This window comes from Notothenia rossii, assembly GCF_949606895.1.
Source record: "Notothenia rossii genome assembly, chromosome: 2".
NCBI lineage: Eukaryota > Metazoa > Chordata > Actinopteri > Perciformes > Nototheniidae > Notothenia > Notothenia rossii.
This window is the reverse complement of record NC_136904.1, coordinates 19,436,692-19,442,691: the sequence shown is the minus strand read 5'-3', so window position 1 is coordinate 19,442,691 and position 6,000 is coordinate 19,436,692.

The following is a 6,000-nucleotide window of genomic DNA, read 5'->3' as shown; positions in this document are numbered from 1 at the left end:
GGCAAAAAAGGCAGTATCCAAAATATCCAAAACAAACGAGCAGCACAAGGAACACAGACCGTGGAATAACATGGAGGGGAAACAATGAACCGACATGGAACACAGGGGAAGGCTAAATACACAGAAGGGTAATCACAGGACAAGACCCAGCTGGGCAGGGGAGGGAGAAACACAAGGGCAACAGGTGAACACAATGAGACAATCAGACACACCAGGGAAACTAACGACAGGGAGGAGGACCAGACAAAACACAAGGAGGAAGACAAAACACCGAATGAACAGACTTACAAAACCCATAACCAGACAGACAACACTAAAACCGTGACATAAACCTAGGAGTGTGACACATGGCCCAACCAGTCGAGATATACCCGGAAATACCAAGCAAATGCTACTCCGACGGTCGGTTGTTATTGTCAATATTAATTAGGGCCGGCACTCGATTAAAAAAATTAATCTAATTAATTAGAGGCTTTGTAATTAATTAATCGCAATTAATCGCATTTTTAATCACATATAAATATTTGACCTGAGAACAGTGAGAAGCAATTTTTTTCACATGGATTTTAGTATACCATTGAATAATGACTGAATACATAAGATTAAGCGACAAAACATTGTTTATTTTTTTCAAGGTGGTCCTTAACCAAGACCAACAGAAAAGTGCCATTTTTGCCATAAAGTGTAGCAATAGCATATTTAGGAATATAGTACATTTCAGAGATTCAGGTAGCCTATAGACAAGTTTACGCGCCAAAACACGGGTAGCGCCATGACACTACACAAATGCACTTCATTTCCGCCGGAAGTCTTTTGCACAGCGTCTGTCGGTGTAAACCGATGTAAACAGTCAGACGGGCACTGGTGTAAACACAGCGATTTCGATGCTAACAGTGATGCTAGCTTGGGAACACGATTCTACTTCTTTGACTGGAGATGGCGTTACTCTCCCCCACCCGAATTCAGTGCAAAACTGGGAGGATAACATGACGACGTTGTTACAGAATGGTTTAGGCTAGGTTGCAGCTCCACCCTGTGGACGTATTGTGCCTGTGTTATAGATATATCTGCCTCACGTGACTCTGCCCCAGTTGTATGATTACCTGCTTAATGTGAATACACGGCGTTGAGACACAGCCTGATTTGCCTTGTTTATTAATGCACCTACATCTACAAACATGGTGTCAGAAGTTCAAATAGGACCCAGCTGTGGATTGCATGCTACTATCCGTCGCTGAGACGGCGTGCATTTATTTGTTTTGGTGAGGTTTAGCAGTTTCAGTTAGCCTGTTAGCATTAGCGTCACGTTGGAACAATGGCATCCAGCATCCCACCTCCGGAGCCTATGAAGATGGCGGGGGACATCCACGGCAACTGGGTGAGCTTTCGAGCAGAATTTGAGGATTATCTGCTTGCGACCGGGCTCAGCGAGAAAGAAAAGCCGGTACAAGCAGCTGCGCTAAGGAGGCTAATGGGGAACGACTGCCGCCATGTTTACAAACACAACCTGGGACTCACCGCGGACCAACAAAAGGATGCGGGTGATATACTGGTGGCACTGGAGCAATACTTCACGCCCGCAAAGAACGTAATCTTTGAGAGGTACGTTTTTGGCAACCTTAAACAAGAGGATGGAGAGCTCTTGGATGCGTTTGCTACCAGGCTGAGGGAAAAGGCTGCCTCTTGTGAATATGGAGCTTTAAAAGATGAACTCATAAGGGACAGGCTTGTTCTCGGGATAACTGACGAGGGTGCTAGACGTCGTTTACTAAGGGAAAAGGACCTTAAATTGGACGAGGCCATTAAAATTTGCCGTGCAGCCGAGGTCATGGACAGCAAGTTAAAAACCATGTCACTGGGCAGCTCTGGACCTGGAGACAGCGTTAATGCCACACAAGGACAGCGATATGGACGGAGGTCTGCCAGCAGGCCATCCGAGTCCACCAACACATCTGCACAACCACAGAGCATGAGAGACGCTGGCGAATGCAAGTACTGTGGCACACGGCACAAGCGTGGGCGGGACCTGTGCCCTGCTTTTGGTAAATCGTGCCGCTCGTGTGGCACTGCTAACCATTTTGCAAAAGTATGCATGAAAAGAGGCCAGCAGGCACGCCAGTTGAATGCTGTGGATGACCCGTTGCCAGGGGAACTGGAGGACAGCGATGAGAGAGACGTGTACACAGCGGAGAGCGTGGGGGCTGTGAACACTCAAGGTAAAAAGTGGTTTGTCAACCTGCCACTGCAAAGTGGGGTTCAGAGGTGCCAGCTCGACTCTGGAGCCACTTGCAATGTGATGAGCATCAAGGACAAGACGAGACTGGCATCTAGAACGCCTCTTCTGAAGAGTCTCACCAGATTAAAACTATACAACAGTGAGTGGATGAGCTCATTAGGTGTGTACAGCACACAATGCATCATTAGGGGTAAGACGCACAGACTGGACTTTGAGATCGTGCATACTGGCCAGAGGCCCTTGCTTTCGGGTGAGACATGTGAGAGACTTGGTCTGATACGCTTCACCATTCCTGAGGAGCTGAATAAGGTGGAGCACTGCAGGAAGGGAGACCTGACCAAGGAGTGTCTTGTCAGCACCTACCACGACGTGTTCACCAGCCCTGTTGAGTCTCTGCCTGGTGATATTCACTTTGAGCTGGACAGCACTGTGACACCGGTGCAGTGTGCTCCCAGGAACGTTCCAGTGGCCCTCAAGGCAGCTGTTAAGGCTCAGCTTGATCGATATGAAGAGGAGGGACACTTGACCACAGTCACTCAACCCACGGACTGGATTAGCAATCTAGTCATAGTGAAAAAGCCAGACAAATTGAGACTATGCATTGACCCGAAGCATCTCAACCGTGCTCTGAAACGGTCCCACTACCTTATGCCCACTTTAGATGACGTGTTGTATAAGCTGCCAAAGGCACGTATATTCACCCTGGTGGATGCACGTGATGCATTCCTGCAGTGCCGCTTGGATGAAGAAAGCAGCCTGATGACAACATTCTGGACACCGTGGGGTAGGAAACGCTGGCTGAAACTTCCTTTCGGTGTGTCAGTTGCCCCGGAGCTGTATCAAAGGAAGCAGCATGAGCTGCTGGCTGGCTTGACAGGGATTGAGCCCATAGCTGATGACATCCTTGTAGTCGGCTGTGGGGACACAGAGGATGAGGCCAATCGCGACCATGACACAAACCTCATCGCTCTGATGGACAGATGCAGGGAAGTAAAGCTGAGACTGGGCCTGAAAAAGCTGCAGTTCCGAGTGAAGGAGGTCCGCTTCCACGGCCACATACTGTCCGCGGAGGGCCTCAAAGCTGACCCTGACAAAGTCAGGGCGGTGCTGGACATGCCAAACCCCACAGACGCAAAAGGGGTCCAGCGGTGTGTCGGATTTGTGAACTATCTGTCCAGATTCATGCCACGCTTGTCAGCGGTATGTGAGCCGCTGAGGAGACTGCTGGACAAGGATGTGATGTGGCACTGGCTGCCCAAACATGATGCCGCCATGAAGGAAATCAAGGCACTGGTCACGGCGGTGCCAGTCCTAAGGTACTATGACGTCCGCAAGCCAGTCACCGTACAGAGCGACTCCAGTCAGGCGGGTCTGGGCTGCTGCTTGCTTCAAGGGGGACAGCCTGTCGCATTCGCCTCCCGGGCATTGACCCAAACAGAGCAAAATTATGCACAGATTGAAAAGGAGTGCCTGAGCATCGTATTCGCCTGCCAACGCTTCCACTACTATCTATATGGGAGGGGTGATGTGACTGCAGAGACCGACCACCGCCCGCTGGTGTCCATCTTCACCAAGCCCCTCCTCAGTGCGCCAAAGCGCCTTCAGAGCATGCTCCTCACACTTCAGAATTACTGCCTTGCGGTGGTATACAAGCCAGGCCCTGAGATGTACATAAGTGACACGCTCAGCAGAGCCACCACCCCGCCACAGAGAACAGACACACTGTACCAACGTGAAATGGTCTGCAGCATGCAGCAGGAGCAGTGTGACACGGCGGCCATTCAGCAGGCAGACTATTTAAATGTCAGCAGCCAACGCCTGGCACAGATTCGGACACACACTGAGGAGGATGTGTGTCTTCAAACACTTAAGTCTGTCGTGCTGGAGGGATGGCCAGGACACAAAGAGGAGACCCCTGTAGCCGTCAGGGACTACTGGGCCGTCAGAGATGAGATAAGTGCACAGGATGGCGTGCTCTTCAGGAGTCAGCGCGTCATCATTCCAAAAGCTATGCGCCCGGAAATGCTGAGACGGATCCACTACAACCACGTGGGGGGCGAGGCGTGCTACAGGCAGGCCCGTGATACACTTTACTGGCCCGGTATGCAAGGGGAAGTCAAGGATTATGTGCAAAAGTGCTCTGTGTGCAATGAGTATGCACACGAACAACAGAAAGAGACTATGATGTCACACCCGCTCCCCACACGTCCCTGGCAGCTAGTAAGCATGGATCTGTACAGCTACGCAGCACAGAACTTCTTGCTCGTGGTGGACCATTATTCTGACTTTTGGGAGATCGACCTGCTCCCTGACCTATCAGCGGACACCACGATCCGTAGATGCAAGGCACAGTTTGCACGCTACGGTGTCCCAGACAGGGCCATTTCTGATGGTGGAGGCCAGTTTGCCGGTGGAGAGTTCCGGGCGTTTGCGAGAGAGTGGGGTTTTGAGCATATCATGTCCTCACCGAGGCACCCAAAGGCTAATGGCAAAGCGGAGTCAGCAGTGAAAATTGTAAAGAGCCTGTGCAGAAGGGCAGACCGTGCCAAAGAGGACCCCTGGAGGGCCATATTGCATTGGAGAAATACGCCCACTGAGGGTATGCATTGCAGCCCAGCACAGCGGCTTATGTCGCGGAGACTGAGAACCCTTCTCCCTGTGGCCGACCAGCTACTGGTGCCTCAGGTCGTCACGGGTGTTCCTGACAAGCTGAAAGTGAAACATCAAGCAGCAAAGCTGACATATGACAGATCTGCCAAGGATCTGCCGGAGCTGAACGTCGGCCAGCCCATACGGATGAAGCCGCTCCCAGGAGACAGGACGGGCCGATGGAGGAGAGGTGTGTGCCTTCAGCAGTTGGGACTCCGGTCCTATCTGGTCGGTGTGGAGGGGACCACGTATCGGCGCAACAGGGTTGATCTTCGACCAGCAGAGGCGGCCCTTCTCCAGCCGTCAGTTCTCCCAGAATCGGCCCCGGAGCAGCCTGCGAGTGGGGGGAGCGCCAGAGAGGTCGTCTGCGTCCCCGAGGAGTCTCCAAGGCCATCACCCCCGAGGTCGTCGCGGTCTTCCCCGCAGACTGGGGGTACACCATGCCGTGAGTTACAGGGCCGGGCCTTCTCCCGGAGCGGACGGCTGATTAGACCTCCTGACAGACTTGACCTCTAGGACACACACACGCACTCACACACACACACTTGGACTGTGCGCACTCAAACACACATGGACGATAAAGATTTAAAAAAAAGAAAAAAAAAAGGAAGTGGAGAGATTGTAAAACAAATGTGATTGATTGTTCTGAGTTTATTGCTGATGTGTTCTGATCCAGCTATTATTGAAGTGTCTTTGCTAGGTGCACTATTTGTTGTTGAAATCATTTGATTAATGTTCTGTTTAAAGGTCAACCGTTAATGGCAGTATTGATCCTGTGTTGTTACTTAACAAAAGGAAGGGAGATGTTACAGAATGGTTTAGGCTAGGTTGCAGCTCCACCCTGTGGACGTATTGTGCCTGTGTTATAGATATATCTGCCTCACGTGACTCTGCCCCAGTTGTATGATTACCTGCTTAATGTGAATACACGGCGTTGAGACACAGCCTGATTTGCCTTGTTTATTAATGCACCTACATCTACAAACAGACGTGGCCCAGCATAAAACCAAAATAAACTGCCTTATTTAGGTCATGCCCACAGGAGCCAACAGTTGTCTGTTGTTTACATAATGCACAATTTACATGATCTCTTTATGCTGTGCAATATATCATAT